This window comes from Sciurus carolinensis, chromosome 2 (genome assembly GCF_902686445.1).
Source record: "Sciurus carolinensis chromosome 2, mSciCar1.2, whole genome shotgun sequence".
NCBI lineage: Eukaryota > Metazoa > Chordata > Mammalia > Rodentia > Sciuridae > Sciurus > Sciurus carolinensis.
Genome location: NC_062214.1, coordinates 152,270,586 through 152,289,391, shown reverse-complemented (window position 1 = coordinate 152,289,391; position 18,806 = coordinate 152,270,586). Strand labels below are relative to the sequence as shown.

General features: G+C 41.3%; 1 protein-coding gene across 1 annotated transcript in view; it reads right to left on the bottom strand.

The window, feature by feature from the left end:
- The window catches only part of Frmd6 (FERM domain containing 6), a 254,837-nt gene that overhangs the window by 147,539 nt on the left and 88,492 nt on the right, over positions 1-18,806 (bottom strand). The window contains exon 2 of the mRNA XM_047540498.1: positions 16,411-16,473. The gene's annotated coding sequence lies outside the window, so the exon portion shown is untranslated. The remainder of the gene's footprint in view (positions 1-16,410; positions 16,474-18,806) is intronic.

Below are 18,806 nucleotides of genomic sequence, written 5' to 3'. Positions count from 1 at the left end.
GCTGCACTAATTTGCAGCCCAACCAGCAATGTATGAGTGTACCTTTTCCCCCACATCCTCTCCAACACCTATTGTTGCTTGTATTCTTGATAATCGCCATTCTAATTGGGGTGAGATAGAATCTTAGGGTAGTTTTGATTTGCATTTTTCTTATTACTAGAGATGTTGAACATTTTTTCATGTATCTGTTGATAGCTCATAGATCTTCTTCTGTGAAGTGTCTGTTCATTTCCTTAGCCCATTTGTTGATTCTCGGCCTATACCCAAAGGACTTAAATCAGCATACTACAGAGATGCAGCCACATCAATGTTCATAGCTGCTCAATTCACAATAGCCAGATTGTGGAACCAACCTAGATGTTCTTCAATTGATTAATGGATAAAGAAACTGTGGTATATATATACAATGGAATATTACTTACTCAGCCATAAAGAATAATAAAATTACAACATTTGCAGACAAATAGATGAAATTGGAGAATATCATGCTAAGTGAGATAAGCCAATCTCAAAAAACCAAAGGATGAATGATCTCGCTGATAAGCAGATGATGACACATAATGAGGGATGGGAGGGGGGCAAGAATGGAGGAAGGAAGGACTGTATAGAGGGAAAACAGGGGTGGGAGGGGTGGGGAGAAGGGAAAAAATAACAGAGTGAATCAAACAACATTACCCTATGTAAATTTATGATTACACAAATGGTATGCCTTGACTCCACGTACAAACAGAGAAACAACATGTATCCCATTTGTTTATAATAACAAAACAAAACAAAACAAAACAAAAGGTCAGGAGAGTTGATCCCTGTAGGGGCTGTACTCTTGCAGATCCTAGAAGATGCTGCAGCCAGGGGAACTTTTCTGCTCCCTATATGTATAATTTATAATTTTTGTAATTTTCATTATGCAATCATTAGAGACCTACAGAAACGTCTCCCTCTGCTAGTTTTGCTAGGCGCTAATGAAAATTCATCTTTTAAAATGTCTAGAAAAAAATTAGAAGGAAGCATATGAAATAGCTGAGTAATGTAGACAATAGTAATGCCAGAGAACATCTTAAAGAAGAAAGAAAACATGGGTGAAAAATCGTCTGCTAGAATCCTAACTCAAACAGTCCTTGACTCTGGAGCCCAGGGAGTTGTTTCCATCGTGCTGTAACCCTAAGCCTTGCTTTGTTCTGTGTAATGCACAGAGGAGGAACAAGGATGTCAACTCAGCTAATCTCAGTGGAAAGGACCGTCAAGGTTACCTTCATGGACAGGAACAGGGATCAATCTGGTGTCATTTCCACAGTACCCCCTTGAAATTGGAGGTGTCGTTGCTTCCTCATCTATTAATTCCAGAAAAGTCACCGCAATCTACTTTTAAAATTTAGCTGAAGATAAAACCAACATGTCAAGGTTAGTCATGTGCCTCAAAGAGCTATTTAAAAACTTAAAACTGCTACGGCCTATGATGTCTGTGTTAGCTTTTTGTCTCTGTGACAAAATGCCTAAGAATAACAAGAAGAGGAAAGATTTATTTTGGCTCATGGTTTTAGAAGTTTCAGTTCATGGTCAGCTGGTGGATGGCTTGAAGGCCTGGGCCGAGGCAGGAACATCATGGCAGAAGGGCAGGATGGAGGAAAGCTGCTCATCTCTTGATGGCCAGGAAGCAGAGAGGAAGGGGCTGAGAACAAGATATAGTTCCCAAGGGCTTGCCCCCAAGGACCCACTCCTATGATTTCTACCACCTCCTAACAGTCCATTCAGCTAGGAATTCCCCAATGGGTTAGTCCATTGATGAGGTCAGAGCCCTCATGAGCCAGTCACATCCCAAAAACTCCACCTCTGAACATCGCTGCCTCAGGGACCAAGCCTGCAACACATGAGTCTTTGAGGGACACCTCACATCCAAACCATAACAATATCTTTAAAAAGAACCAAAAAATAAGGCAGGAAGTAGTATCACCACATCAACTTGGGACCAATATAGTAGTGGTTGAATCTCCTCAAAGGGCTCTTTCTCCAACAGTTTAGTACAGCATTGAAACCCTCTGGCCTTGCAGAGATGACTGAAATGCTTGGCTGGTGGCCCTGCTGTTGGCACCTCCAGCTTGATGGGAAATCCAAACAGTGGATTATGGTTTGGCTGCCACTTTGCTCTAATGCCTTCCAATGTTAGACCTCACCTAAAGTCAGAAACAATTTTCAAACTTTGTTGAAAGATCTTTTCACACATTACATTTTCGAACATGATATGTACTCGTAATTGGGGATGGCTTTGAAGCATTTCCTTAATGATCTAGAAATACCTACACCTGTTACAACTTGGAAGACTAATGGAGTCATGATGACAACAACAATAATAACAGTAATGATACTATCAAGAGTCAGCTCATTGAGCACTTGCTCTGTGTCAGGTACTACACTTTCCATAAGTTTAAAACCTTTCATCCTTACAACAAACAAGATGCAGATTCCTTTTTTATCGGTGAGGAAACCAAGTCACAGGTGTTATTTGATCTGAAGTCACATAGCTAGTAAATGTGAAACCTGGACTTGGACCTCTGTCAGCTGCCTCTCAAGTCCTTGTCTTTGATCCCTTCTTGGTCCTACTTCAGAAGCAGAAAACTTATTTTTGAAATGTCAGATGAATTTGAGAATAGCATCATCTGCTTAGTCTGAGAGTTCTTAGGTAAAAACTTGGGTGGACTATTCATAATTTTAGGGCTTAAGATTGCAAAAAGAAGGAGAAAGGAGTCACTTTCTCCCCCTTTGGGAACAAACTTGGCCTATGTGTGCCTGTGTGTGAGGTGGAAAGGAGGTTTCCTGGGGAGGGACTTAGAGGTAGTGGGGAGCCTGTGAGGACTTAGGCACTTGTTTTGGAGAGGCAGAGGGGGTTGCTTGGGCTGAATGTAACATGCCAATTATTGTTACAAAACAAGCCATGGGCACAAGGTGGAATGGAAGAACTCCATCCTGCCAGGCTGTCGTAGAAGAAACAAAACAACAACAACAACAACAACAAAAACCCACAATGGAGTAAAGGAGAATCGTGGCATAGTGACAACATAACAACCTCTGTGAGCATCTGCTATATGCAGGGACTATTCTAAGTGCTTGACATGTGTTTATTTGCTTAATACTGCGTTGGTGCTCGAAGGTAAGCACTGATCACAATATCATTTTATGGATGAGGAAACTGAGCCACAAAGAAGGTAAGTGATTTGTCCAAGTCATCCAAGTGTGGAAATGTAGAACCAGAATTCCAATTTTGGCCATTTGCCTTCAGCACTTTTACCATGAGCTGCTTCTGAGGAGAGTGATCCTGGTGAACACTCACAGGCTGATGGTAGTGGAAGAAGTCACCAAAGGAAGGACCAGGGTGGAGAAGTCAATGACCATCAAAGCAAAACAGCACTGAGTTTCCCATCACGGTGACTTGATTTCACTGTGGGTAAAATGGGATCATAATGGCAGCTGCTTGGTAAGAATGCTGTGAGGATTAATATATATGTTAATTTATGTTCAACACATAGAAGAGCTTTGGCTATATGGTAAATTTCATTTTTTATTACAATGAAATTTCATATACTTAAAATAGAAATAAGAATTCAATGATTTCCTGCCTGTAGATATTGTCTCCCCAAGTAAATAGCAAGAATCTTCACTATTTCTTATTTTTTATAGGCCCTGGTCAAAAACAAACAAACAAAAACAAAAACAACAACAACAACAACAAAAACTGGTGCTTAATAAAAACTTTGAATGAATTATGAGTTAAGTAAATAGAGAAATACATAAAATAGTTTTCACTCAGCCTCAGCAGGAGGGAGAAGTAGGTGCAAAGACCATTTTGATATAATTTTGGAAGAAAGAGTCCAAATCTACCTGACTTCCTTCAGGTACCCCATGACCATTTGCTCAGTTCCTACGCACGGATATCGCACTATAACTTGTCTTACAGAAGATTAAACCAGGAAAGAGAAAATGAGAATGAAAATCTATTCAATATCAACACTGTATCTATGGAAAATTCCATCTTCCAGGAAGAGAAGTTAACAGGGGCAGCCATCTATACCTCTCAGAAGAGGTGGGGTATTGTTTCGAGTCTTTAAGAAGAAAATCACATTTTTTCATTGTGGTGAGCCAAAAGATAGGGAAGCATCAAAAATGGACAAGCAGGAATCTACAAAATGGATGACTCTAAAGAATGTGCTAGACTTCTTTAATAACTTATTTCTTTCTTAAAAAAAAAAATGCTCTCATTTACCATCAAATGTCTTTTTGTTCTTTAGACAGGTTCTCATTATGTTGCTTAGGCTGGTCTTGAATTCCCAGGCTCAAATGATCCTCCTGCCTCAGCCTCCCATGGAAGCTGCCACTGTGCCCAGCACTGAATGGCTAATTTTTAAATCCAGGAGTCTATTTGAGATCAATAATGGGCCCCTTTGTCACTGTCATCAGAAAAATATTGGCATCAATTTGATCCAAGTCGCAGAGATAGAGCCACGGCACCAGTGGGTGGCGGGGAAACACGGAGGATGAGGAGCACAGGTGTGGGAAGAGAAGTCAGCACACTGTCACCAGCACTTCTTCCAGACACTCCTGGGGGCAGCAAGGGAGGACCAGGAAGGTGAGCTGCAAATTTAAGCCACTTTGGTTTCACAAACGAAAATTATGTCCCCCACGAACATCATAACGTTCCTGCAGCTGCAGCCACTGGCTTCTTCTTAATGTCCCAATTTTGTTATGAACCTTTATAGTCCAATTCTAAGAGCTAAGAATGAGAATTTTCTAATGGATCTACTAAAACGACTTTGTATAATTCAATACATAATACAATGGAAATTCTTTGAAAATGCACACAAGTGTCATTATGTTGAGGCGAAGTTATTAGAGGAAAGGGGAAAAAGTTAAAAATATGTGCAGAATAAAATGACGAAATTTCCTTCTTTCATCAATTTATCTTTTCAGTCCTTTTTCCTGTGAGTTTCAAATATTGTTGAGATGAAGTGTGCGTTTTTGGCCTTGAACCTTCTCACTAATACACACAAGGGGCATTTCATGAATGCCAAGCAATGCTAATTTCCTGTTTAAGCAACCTAACTCCCTTAAAAAGTGCTCTAGCAGGAAAATTTCCAAGGTTTTGTTGAATTTCTCACCACCAAGCCAAACCAAACACCAATGCCAAGTTTGACAAGAAAAGAGGGTAGTGACATCAAATATTACATTCCATTGAAGGTGTGATGAACACACATATTGTGTGTTCAGGCCAAGCATGGCTTCACAAGCCGTCTCCTGTTGGCAAGACCGTCCCACAGGTAATCCACACCGTAGCATCAGTACGGGTGGCGGGAGGCTCATGACTTCTCGTGGGCTTTGTGCAGCTTTTGGAAGGGATGTGGGGATCTGGAGTCTTAGAAAGGTCTGGTTATAATTCTTAAGGTGAAAATTCAGCAAAACCTCCAGGTGATAGGGGACTAACCTTGGGTGTGCAATTATTTTCTTGAGTGCTGATCACAAGAGAGAGAAGCTGATCCAAGGGCATTACTCTTTAAGTGGAATCATCCACGGGACGATACCTATGCTATACTGATGGACAAGGACTTGGATCTCATCCTGGTCTCTTCTGGATTTTGACATTTCTTGAAAAACGAAGCAACAGAACTCTTCTGTGGCTCCTCTCCAAACAAAGAAACAAAACAGAAATAAACTCTAATGCCCTTTTCTCCAGAACATTAGGGAAATGACCAGCCATGAGGAAATGGCATTAGACTTCCACTTTGATCAATATATGTAATATATTTGCAAGTATTTATCAAGCCCTATGCAAAGGGCTTGGGCTAGAGAAATAACTAGAACACAGCCCCCTTTCTATAGGAGGCTAAGAGGGAGTCTGCTAAGGTAAATCCTTATGTCTCAAAGTAGAGCATGCATGGCCAGCCAGGGCTTGATATCCACAGCAGAGGATTTTTACAAGTCTCACCTGCTGTGGTTCCCTTAGGATAATTTGCTACTTTATTTCTCTGGGGATGAAATTATTTTCCCATTGTGTATGTCTGTCTGGGTCAAGCCTCCCACAGTATGGTGGGGACAAAAAGCATTTCCAGACTAGAATGAAATATGAAGCTTTTTTTCTCAACTAACTCTTCACCGGCACCACTTAGACCCTCTGAAGGCTGGAAATGCAGTGGAATGAGATGCCACAAAATTGGCAAGAAGCTGGAGAAAATTGACTGAGCTTTAAATTCAGCATTTTATAACCTCCTTGTAAATGAACTCAGAAAGATGAACATACTGTATAAACTTACTGATATAAAGCTTCCAAATATTGTCTAAGTTTCTCTGCTATGTATTTGCTTTGCTTTAAGCATTTTGGATTGTTATTTGACTGATAAGGATATGTACTTCAAATGTTTCCAAAACTTAAAGCACTTCTCTAGCTGGGGGAAGTAGAGAATGATTATGGAAGTTCCTGGAGAGGACTCACTTGATTTCATTTCTCCTCTAGACTGTGAGCAATGGGAGGGTGGCCAATGCCTTACTCATCCTGAGCACTTCTGCACCTACATCAGGTGCTCCAAAAGTGTTTTTTGAATGAATGCATGAAGGACGGAGGGAAGGAAGTGTAGATCTTGAAGGCTAAGGAAGTCATGGGTAACGGAAGGTGAGGAGAGGTTGAGAGGAAGGAGAAGCATTTGTACAGGTTGGGATGTGTGGGAGCATGCATGTTGGGGGGCTGTGGCAAGTTCAAGGACATTGGAATAGTTGAAGGAGAAGAATGGCAGCAGAGGAGGCTACAGAGACACTGATGAAAGATAGCTGCTTTTCATGGTATTGTTGCAGCCAGTTTATTATTTTCACAAGTTTCCCACCCCCCCCCTTTATTTTAGTTTTTAAAGGTCACACTAACTGAAATTCCATTAATAGATCTCCATTAATGGAGCATTCAGTCCCTATATTAATTTGTAGATATAAAGGTAACCATGCAAAGTTGAGCAGGTTGTGCACTGCAAAATTCTGGGGAGCACTCTATATGCATCACAGGGTGTTCCAGTCCCATACTTCCTTGCCCTATATGTGTGATGGAATACATTGACAAATTATAAATGAACTGGAGGTGAAAGATGTTAGAAGATACTTCTAACTATTTTTCCTGTTCATCCAGTATATATTCCTTAAGACCCAAGGATCCCTCCATTTTCCTCAGTCTATGAGGATTCCTTTGTAAAAACAAGTACTGTTGCTGTTTGGTGATGCTCCTACCTTCTAACTCTCAATAATCAAAGGGTACTGTCTTTGAATCATTCCACATTCAATAGGGATTCTTATGTTGGAGTTCTTGGGTTCGAGTCCTGGCTTCACCACTTACTGTGAGATCTTGTGCAAGTTACTTAGCTTCTCTGTGCCTCTTTTTCCTAAGTAGTAACACAGGAATATTAAGCTTCCAACTTTACAGGATTGATGTAAGAAATAATTGAGATAATCTATGTAAGGTGCCTAGCACAGTGATTGGAAAATAGATATTGCTCATAGGCGTTGGCAATTATGCTGCTAAATTATTATTGCTAGTCTGGAACTTCCAGGTTTGGCCTGCTGGGCAGAACGCCTCCTGAGCCCCTCCAGCTGTCTGCCCACTCAGAGCCCACTCCTTTCCAACGAGCCGGCAGATATCCACATTCCTCCCATGTTGTCCATTCCAAGAGAGTTCACCAGACCCCCCCCACACACACACACACCCTCACTCACACACTGCATGACACAATTCTCTTCTACTCCAAGAAATGCTCTAAAATCAAATGCTGTTAGGGATGCCCTCCTTGTCTCTTTTTTCCAGTCTAATCCATTTGAACATCACTGTTGAATTTGAAAGGGAAATGGCAAACCTGTAAGTTCCTGGAAGATTTCGTGGGTAACGGCAGCAGAGCTCTGGCAGGTAACAATGGTTTGGGGGAAAAACTGAGCCCCAGAAAGGAGAGAAAAGACCTGTATTTTGTTGCTTTTGGTGGCAGTAAGTGTGTGCATGTGTCAGATTGTGAAAGGGTTGGGGAATATGTTGGATCTGGGAGGTGGATCCGGGAATAAGTGATCGAGTTATTGGAGGTCTAAGGTCAGGTGGACAATCAGAACGACATACTGACAAATAGAAGACCAGGGTCCAACCATGAGTAAGGATCATGACATCAGGGCGCCACTCTCTCACTTAGACATCTACTCATTCACTTGACAAACTGTTATTGAGCGCTGACTACTTGCTGCGGACTGTTAGATCAGGGGAGCTGAATGAGCGAGGAAACAGGACCCCTAGTATCACGGAACTTACTGTCTAACGTAAACAAGTAAACACACTCTCTGTAGAAGTGGAACCTGGCAGTAGTGCCTGGTGTCATGGAGGTTGTGGGTAGTGTGTGGTTTGATGATGTTTTCTGGAGAAGTTCTGGTGCAGGGGATGAACTGTAATGGGATCCATCTGGTTGGAGTCCATTTGGGGAGTGGAATGAGAGGAGGGTGGAGGGGTAAACAGGAGCAGCATCATGAGCTCCTAAGGATCAAAAGCTAAGGAATGTGCTCTTTATTCACAGGGCTCTCCCCCTTGCAAAACAAATATTAGTCAAGTCAAGAGTTGGAATCCAGGGAAGGAAACTGATGGCCAGTTCTTAAAAATGAGGTTATCTGTAGCTCCGCCGAGCATACTGAGTGGAAGGACCTTCCTCCCTGTGTTTCCATGAGACGGTGGACTGCCCCTGCTTAGAGCAGGTCATTCTCCAAAACAAATTCTCCTTCAGCCTCACCTAGCATCTCCCCCTATTTAGGGCAAGCCAGCCTGGTGGCAGCCTATGTATTTGCTGAGAGTGGGTTTTCATGAAGCTGTAAAGAAGAAAAGGACACCTGCCATTTATTAGCTTCCCATAGCCACATTCCAGTCGCTAAGCCTGGCCTTTAAGGTCCTTCAGCCTTCTCCCCAGCATGGATCCTCCCTCCAGGATCAAGGCTCAGAATATGCCCTGTACGTCACTGCTTCTGTGCCTCTGATTTACCCTCTCTGAGACTCAGTCCACTGGTCTGTAAATTGGGGGTAACCATACCTTGCTCGGGATGTCACATGAGTCACATGTCTGAAAGTCCCTAGAACAGTGCCTGGCATCACCACCCTCAATCCCACATCCGTGCCTACACGCCACAAATTTCGAGACTCCAAGGTTTTCAGGACCTCTTAGGACACAACTCCTGGGAGCCAGAGCAAACTGGAAAGGGTGTGTTCTGCTTAGAGGCAACAAACGTGCAGAGAAACAAAAATGAAAGCTAAAACAAATGGAGAAAATGAAAATGAAAACAAACACCCATGACCATTTAGCTCAAACCCACCATTTTGGTATTGGGGGTTGAATCAGGGGCACTTTGCCCTTGAGTTACACCCTCAGCCCTTGCAACTTTGAGATTTGAGGCAGCATCTCACTGCATTGCCCAGGCTGGTCTGGAACTCGAGGTCCTCCCGCCTCACCTCCCAAGTCTCTAGGATCACAGGCTGTGCTACTGTGCCCAGGTTGGACGTGTCTTCTTGTGTAATTCTCTCTCATTCGCTCCCTGTTACTTATATTCGTCAGTGTCATGTTCTTTATGGTGCCATTGATATCTCAGTGTAAACGTTTTGGGTCTCAAGATTGTTGTGAGAACTAAATGAAATTACATATGCATTGAGTCTAGTGCCTGACTCATAAATGGTAGCATTCATGTTAATGATAATGTTAACGATAGTAGGATAAATCTCTTAAATTTAGAGACCAGGTTGCTAAGAGTTTCTGGAATCTCTTTCCTGCTTGTTGACTTAGTAAAGAACAATCATAATAAAATGAATGGCCATTGCTTGCTGAGCAATTGATCCCAGGACAGGAAGTTCCCGGGCACTCTGTCTACCTTAACTCATTTCTGTTCATGGGCATCTGAGAGGTAGGCCCTATTAGATTATAGCAGATGAGGAAACAGGCATCAAAACATGTAACTAGCCAAGTTATGCAATAGGAAGTATCCAGGATCAAGACTAGGTAGACTGACCCCCAGCCCATGTGCTGAACCTCTCTCTGTATTCACTCTCTGGCCAATTTCTATTTATCTTTTAAGGCTCAGCTCACAGGTTATCACCTCCTCAGCTTCCCATAGAGTTTTTTTCTCCACCTATGTGCTCCCACAGTGCTTTCAGTATAGCCATTATCCCTGATAGCAATTATCAGATTTCTAATGCATGTGTTTATCTGTATATGAAATTCCTAAGGAAGAATTCATGAATTTACTCAAGGCACTATACTTAGCATAGGACTTGGCACATATTTGATATGCAAAAATATATGATGAAGTTTAATTGAACTAATAGTAATGCTGTTCAACTTGATGTTCATAGTGATGATAGCTGCTGGAGATGAAACACGGCTAAATAGAAATTTCAAATGGCAAGGACCGTAGTGCCAAGTTATTGGTTATTTGTTCCATGGAGTTGATAATTTGTGGTTGTTCTTTCCTGATTTGAGTAGCTAAAATGACTTCTAAGATGTTTCATCTGATAGAGTCCCCAAATCCTTTTTGGCTACATTATCTTCCCCCTCCATTCCTTCTGGGAAGGATCAGCTCTTGGCAGATGTGACTGCCTTGTGCATGCCACAGGAGAAAAAAAGAATGTGCTGAAACCTATGCTTAGCAGCAATTATTAATATTTCACCAGAGGTTACACAAACAAGTTGAAAGAATGACTGACAGAGGCTCCACCCCACCCCACTGTGAGCCCAGGATCCATGTTTTATTAGAACAACGCCTTCCATGTGTATGGTGCTTTAAAATGTGTAATCCTCCCCCTCCATTATTTTCTGATTCTTACAACATCTCAGAGGAGGAGGCAAGAGAGGCTTAGGGAAAGGGAGGGACCCTCCTGACAGCACATGGCCAGTGAACGATGGAATCCAAACAATGACATATTTTCTGAACATTTGAATGGCATGCCAGACAAGATGGTCTGAGTGGTTAATTCGCTATTGGGAGTTTCCGGTCCCCAAAGCATGTATATCTGAACTCTAAAGGGTCATGAAGGGAGGGAAGATTTTGCAAATGATGGAAATGGAAATATGGAAAGACTGGGCCAATGGACAACATGCTGAGGACGCAAGAAAAGACGAAGATCTTGAGGTTAGATGTAATGTAGGGTGAAGCTTGGTCACTGAAGGAGGTCAGATGTTGAATTTTATAGGATTAAAAAAAAACTTTAAAGCATTATGCTTCAAAAGAGATGAAATAGGCATGCTTGAGATTAAAGACAGAGGAGTTTTCAGTCAGCAGGAACTGCCTCTGCAAACCACCTTACATTCAATATTCACATGGGAGCTTTGAAAGAACTCTTCTTTCTCTATGAGATCACAATCCCTTTGGGGATCTAAGAGATATATCCATGAAATCACCTGTCCCTATGCTTCCTGTCCCAGTTCCCTGTTTCCACCTATACTGGGCTTTGTGTCTGCACAGCAGGAATAAGGAGGAGTCCTGAAGCAGGAAACGATTGGCATGTCTTCTTCCATGTTGACACATAGCTTGCTATGAACTTCCTTGTACCTTGTCCCTCTGGTTCTGCAGATTCTGTGGGCCCTGCTCTCAGATCCTCTTCCTGTGGGCCATTCTCCAGGGTCTTGGGTGCTGGGTCTGCTCTGATCCTTATCTGTTCTGACTCCCTTGGTCCCTGGTGTCCTACCTGCTCTCCTCCCCATGCTGACCACAGATTCAAGCTGGTCTGGCCCCATTTTGGCTCATGGTCATTACCACCTGCTGTCAGCAGCCTGATGCTGACAAGGGTCTTCAATGTACATCTACTTTTTCAAAGAATGTCAGACAATACCAGAGACGGTCTGAAATAAGGTAGCATTTGCCCCATTGGGGAATATTACCGATAGGTTCATATTCATAAAGACGCAGCTCATGCTTGTGAGCTCTTGCTGGAGAGGGGGCAGGGAGAAAGGAGGATGGGGAGAGGGAGATGGAGATGGGGCAGGAGAACTGGGCATCTGCAAATGAAGGAGGTAAAGACATAGTGGATTCTAAAATACAGCCGAAAGCTCTACAGTTTGGGCAGCTGAATCCCATTAAGAAATCATGAGAAAGTTCTGTATTCCTGCCATTGTGATGAAGAGGAAAAACAAACCCTCTGAGGGTTTCACAAAGAAAACATTCTATGACCAGGAGGCTTAAAGTTCTACAAAAATCTAATGAAAATAAAAAGTTTGATAGGCACTCAGCAAGTCCCTCCTGTGATGCTTTCTTACAGGGCTTACCCAGGGAGGCCCTGGAAGGGACATTCCATCCCTTCAGCCACTGCCACCCCACCACTACTGCCACCTGGAAGCATCTGCAGGGAAGGCAGATCCAGGTGGCCCCTCAGCTGATGCAAGACCACAGCCCTGAGGCTGCAGGGAGCAGACAAAGCTGTTATTCACAGTCTGTTTTTCTAAGTCACTCTATATCGATAGATAAGGTAAATTAGCTGCCTTAAGTCTTTTGCCTCTAATCTTTACTTTAGACTGCGACCAGATCTTAAAATTTAAGCTACATATTAAAATTAAATTAAATGACAAATCTTAAAATTCAAATTTAAGCCATTCTCAGGAAAAAATAGAATTCATAAAAATGTTACTAGCCATTTTGAGTGACTGATTGGGCACATTTCTCCAGGCATGTGAGATTTTTTAATAGGCTCCATGCTGGGATGGAAAAGGCCAAATTGGTCTTATGTAAAAGCAACATGTTTACATTGTATTTTAATAATACAAAATGCATGTAGATGTCAAAGCAAAGACCTTTTACCAGGATGGTTTTAAAGGCTCAGTGGATATTTGTATTCTATTTCTGCACGTATCCTGATCTATCCTTGAAAGACTGTAGTCCAATAAACCCCAGGACACACCAGAGAAGGCTGAGCAAGTAGAGGTGGGGGCATCCTATCTCATCTTTTAGTCTGCAGAGACAAAAGCTGAGGGAAGAGAGGATTGATGTTTACAAAACCATAAGGACAGAGTCCAGTGAGCAGGATCAGGACACCAATACCTTCCCTGAAGTTGAATCAAAGGTAGTTTTGCATAAATCAAGCCTTCAGGCACATGGTGACCAGCAATTCTATGGAAACTGTTACCCAAAGAGACACTTCAGTTAGAACATAAAATATAGTTTGAAGAGGATGATGAATTTAATAATAAATAAATGATGCAGGATTCTGGGTATGCCTCACAGAAAGCAACTTTTTCTTTTTTTCTTTCCCTGCTATTATATGTAGTCGTCATTTTGGGGTCAGGTCACCTGGTTGGAGAGAAACCAGGCCTGGGGTCTGAATACTTGGTAAGGTCCTTTTATGAGCATGATGGTCTTGGCTCCTGCCCCTCCTCCATCTCCTTTACGGCAGGGGTGTCCAGTCTCTTGCATTTAATAACTTGAGCAGAGAGATATAAGACACAGGGACTGTCTATATCATCACAACTTGAATTCAAAAGACCAGCCCAGTGTGAGACCAGCTCCGCAGTAGCACCGTGGGAGTCCAGCAGCCAGCAGAATTTCATAAACGTAGCTTATGCTAATATAGGATTCCTTTCTATGCCTTCCCTGGGACCTGGCCTCTCACAATATTTACTTTCTTGAAAGTACTCGAGAAGCGTAGCAAATGGATGAGGGAGCAGAGTGTCCCTGAAATATCTATTTGTCTCCAGACATTTCCTCTGTCCCTTTTCACCTTTCTTTCCTCCTCTTTCTCTCCTCTCCTTTGTCTCCCGCAGGCTGAAGGGGTGATAAAAGACCCAGGCTTGGGCATAAAATAACTCAGGGGTCTCCTCAGAATTCCAGCACAGACCACCTCATTGGTCTGTAACACCTAATTTCCCTACAGAAAGTGGCCGGCCAGGGGCCCAAGCACACTAAAGCAATGCCCTGTGGGGTTTAAAGGATTCCTAACCCCTCCTCTCTCCTCCCTGGTTTGTCTTGGCCAGAAGCCTATCCATGGCACATTCCAGGACAGCTGAATCTTCCCCTGAAATGAAAAAGGAAACAACCTCATCTGTAGATCCCAGCTGTGTCCATAATAAATTTAAGGGCAACATCTGGGCAGACCACCCCCTCTCTTCAGTACTTGGGTTTTGTGTGTGTGTGTGTGTGTGTGTGTGTGTGTGTGTGTAGAGGTGGTGTTGTCTATAAAATAATCATATAACTAAAGAATGTGAAGAAAATTGGTCTTCTCCAAAACTTTACTGTTTAATTGCAAATGGGTCTAAAAGCCTTTCATTCTTCAAGTGTGAATTCAAATGGAAAAAGGGGGCTCATTTGAGGAGACAGCTTTAAGCTCAGTTGATGAGAAGATGAAGCTCTTTGAAATGGTTCCTTTAAAGGCCTTGGCTTTCTGAATTCAATGCATTCTCTTTTCTACCACCTTAGGCATTTGTTTTTAATAAGTCTTTACAAAGTAAATGATTCAACAAAGGACTTCGAGACTGTGTTTCTGACCAGCAAAATAAGTAAAGGCTCCAGATGTTTCTCATTTTTCTATGTCACTAATTCAAACTCAAAAGTCTCTTGTTCATTGGGCCTTTATTTAATCCTAATGTTTTACATACCTCTCTCCAAGAATCCCCTTCTCCCGTCTCTGCATCCCTTCTCTCACTGAAGCCATCCACAGGGTAATTTTCCATAGAGGGAATTGAAACTTTCCAGCATATTCTAAGCAGCTAGGGAGATAAATCCATCTTTCAAGGGCCTCTTCGGGTCCTTTGATCTTCTAATGTCTGCATTTGAGTCACCAGATGACCCTTTTTAGATTTCACTCCAAAGGATGGTTGACATTAGAGGAGCTAATAGTAGTTGCTATTCTGCGCTTTCTGGATAGACAGTGCCATACTTTACCACGTCCCCAATTCTACCTGGTCCCATGTTGCAGTGCCAGGAATGGCCAGCAAACCAGAGAAGCAGAGAACAGGGAAGTGGTGACAACAACAACAAATCCTCTTGGAAAATAAAGCAGAGTAGTGGTGGTGGTGGCGTTGTGGTGGTGATGGGGACACACAGAGGCAAATTATGCAAGGAATAGACACATGAGGTCTTCCCTATGCTTGTTCTTAATGGGACAAGGTCTGACGTGACATTTTAAATTTTATAATTCTATTAATAAAATTATCTGTAATCAAGGCTAGTGTATAAGACTGTCATTGTATTAAGTGTTCTGGATTCTCTCCTGGATTTCTTAGAATAATCCTAACAAGTGAATTCTATTATCTCAATTTCATAAGCAAGGAAACTGAGTCTTAGAGACTCCAATAACTATTTTCTCAAGAAATAGGCATGAAGAAAAAGTTATGCACTTCATTGCAAATGAGGGATCATCTTAAGTAGACACTTTGGGGTGGCATTTAGTCATCATCTCATAAATGATAGCATCTATCTATCTATCTATATATATATCTTCTGTACATAACATAGATATTCTTTATAGGTTGAGCAGATAATTCATAGGTATCTCCACAGTTATACCAAAGCACAGTAAGTTGGGGGAGATATGGGTGCTGGGCAGCCTATCTAGGTTAGCTTCCCCATTTGGTGACAATAAATGTCACAGAGAACGTCAACATATAAGTAAAAGAGAACAGGATCACACTTCATACAATACACTGCTTTGCAATGACTTCAGAGGTGACAATTCAACACTTCCAGTACATAAAAATATTGCTTCACTTGTAAAGAAAATGTCCTATGCATATTAAGTGTAAAAGGCAGCCATCTCAGAAGTTGGGCACCTTTTCATAGATGCATCTTTGGTGATTATTTTCCTTCTCAAAGCTAATAAGGGATTTAAATCAGTATATTAATTGACAACTTCAACTAAAAGCCTGCTTTTGTTGGGGTCCCAGATTATGTAGCATTTAAGTTTTCATAAAGAATAAAGCATGATTTTATGAAGCAAACCTGAACTTGCTAGACGAGGAATGGATAAACCAGAAGGAAAGAAAAGGCAATGGAGAAAGGATAACAGACATGGAAACCATCGAATTCCCTCAACCAAGAGGAGACATTTTCAGTTCTTTTGGTCTGTGAAGCCAGTCTAAAACTGATGCTCAAAATTGTGTGTGCTTCAGAATTATCTGAGAAGTTTACTAAAGCATTGTGGGAGGGCCTGAGAAATCTGTAGAAATCCGTAGAGCATTTCTAATGAGTTCTCAGGCGGCGTTTATGTTGCTGGCTGGGGACCCTCATAATCAGAATCAAAATGTATCCTGAATTGTGTATGTTTGTTGATCCTGTTTGACCTGCCCCAGTTTACATTCTAGATATCTCTATCCAAGGCTGATGCACCATCTTTGGATTTTCTAAACTTGAGGGGTTTTAAAAATAAATGTATATAGGTTTACATTTAATGTATCTTACCTGATGAAATCTGAGATGTTTTCAACCAAAAGAAGTTTCATGAGAGAAAAATGGGTGTGAAAACTGTTGAGAGAAAGATAAGGGACAATCAGGAAATGAAATATAAATTTCTCTTTCACTATAACATATTAATTCTTGGACAGAGTAAACACCGTTATGCCATGGATATGTAAGTTATATTTTTGGCATCATTTTTTAGATTAAATGTGTGGTTGAATAAGATATAATGAATTAATACAGTGACTAGGAAAAAGGATATATTAATTTGCCTAAGTTACGGAATGATTTTTAATAACTGAAGGATTAAAAACACTTTTTTTGCTTTTCAAAGTCTGCTTTCTAATGCAATGATGTGATCTGCTAATTCAATGATTTCTTTTTTTTTTGTATTATCAAATAATATAGGGAAATTAAGAGCTCTGAAGTCTTTCTCAAAATAAAAAAAAATTTTAAAGGACAGGGGATGTAACTCCATGGTAAAGTGTCCCTGGGTTCAATCCCCAGCACTAAAAAACAGAAAAGAAAAGAAAAAAAAAAGTGTTTGAGAGGCACATGTCTGTGCTGTTTATGGTTTATGAGGGCAAGTATGGAAATAGATCTTCTTCGGTAACAGCACTTTCTAGATAGTTTATCTGCGGCATTTCCGGGTAAGGGAGGGGATACAATGCTTTACTTGGTCAGGCAGTCCACTCTCACTGCAGCCTCTGGATTCCCCAGCACATCAAGCCCAGCAGTCTCAGGGATCCCTAGGCAGCATTGTTTCCAGAATTCTTATTCACTTGCAGGTGGTATCGAACAACTCAAACCAAATCTAGCCCCACTCCAGGCACATTCTTAGGCAGCCCAGCACACCTGCCTGACTGTTCTGGCTTTTTAGCCTGCTCTTGGCAGAACAGGGATAACCTTAAAGACCAAGGCATGGCACCCGCATGGCCAACCCATTGTCACTTCATATAGGAACAAAAATCGTGGCCTTTCCTCTCTGGAACTTCAATGCTTCCTCTATTCCTCCTCCTGTCTCACTGGTTTCTAGATTCAGGCTGATTACAATTCATGCTCTGCTCCTCCAGAGCAGTCTGGGAAGGCCCAGAGAGTCCAGACTTATGAATGTCAAAATCAGTGGAGGGTTTCCTACAGACAAGAGTTGGCTCAGAATATTTCCCATTCACAATCAACGTTTATAAAGGGTCACGTCCCCTCCACAGGATTAAATCTAGCCTACAATATTTTTATTCTAGGAAGACATGATGAACTCACAGCTATTTTGCCAAGTGCTTTCTTCTTAAAAATTTACAATAAACCAGGCTCATCAGCTCATCAGGGCCAGGTGCCCACAGACTACCTTTCTAGCTTGCCTGGGCTAGAAATTTGGCAATTTCAAGACTCTAAACTCATTCCAAGTATAACTACGTATTTGCGTGTCAGCAAAGGCTATTTTCTTTGCCCTTTATTGAAAAAAAAAATACCAACGGCAAACATTTATTGAGCTTTGAGGCTGTCATAAAAGAAGTATTAAATGTGAGTCTTAACCTGGAAGTGCTTACAATGGAGTCTGAATGTAAGAACTGCAAACATAAAATAATTAGACCCAATGAAAGAAAGGATAGAACTAAGCCTCAACTGTGCAGTGCAGACCTTAGCAGTATATGAAGTCATAGAGTTGAAGACAGTTTTAGGAAAAAAGTGACTAAGGCAATGATTAAAGGATGTATATGATTTATACAAACCAATGGGTCTTCTTTGTTTGATTTAGAAAATAAATACATTAGATTATACAATTTAATCCCACTCACTAAATATCATGGTAGGGATCTAGAAGTCTCATACTGGTAAGCAGTGGGTTAAAGAACTTTGCTATTTGACCTTCACTTGCATTACTTTTAAACAAATTCAAATTAGTTGTCAACATTAACACCTTGAATGATTTTACATTAAAAAGCCTAGATTGATCTCCTTTCTGTTTTTGTGAGATCTCATTTTAAAAATAAAATTTTATTTGTTTTAATTGGTCATACATGACAGTAGAATGCACTTTGATACATCATATTAATGGAGTATAATTTCTCATTCTTCTGGTTATACTTGATGTAGAAGATCATTTGTCTTATAGTTATATATGTAGATGGGGTAATAATATCTGATTTATTCTACTATCCTTCCTACCTCCTCCCCTCCCTTCACTCCCCTCTACCTAATCTAAAGTAACTCTATTCTTTCCTAATCCTGCCCCTCCCTCATTGTGAATTAGCATCCGCATATCAGAGAAAATGTTCAGCTTTTGGTTTGGGGGGATTGGCTTATTTCACTTAGCATGCACCTCAGATAAAGCATTAATCTCCAGGATATATAAAGAACTCAAAAAACTTAACACCAAAAAAACCCAAATAACCCAATCA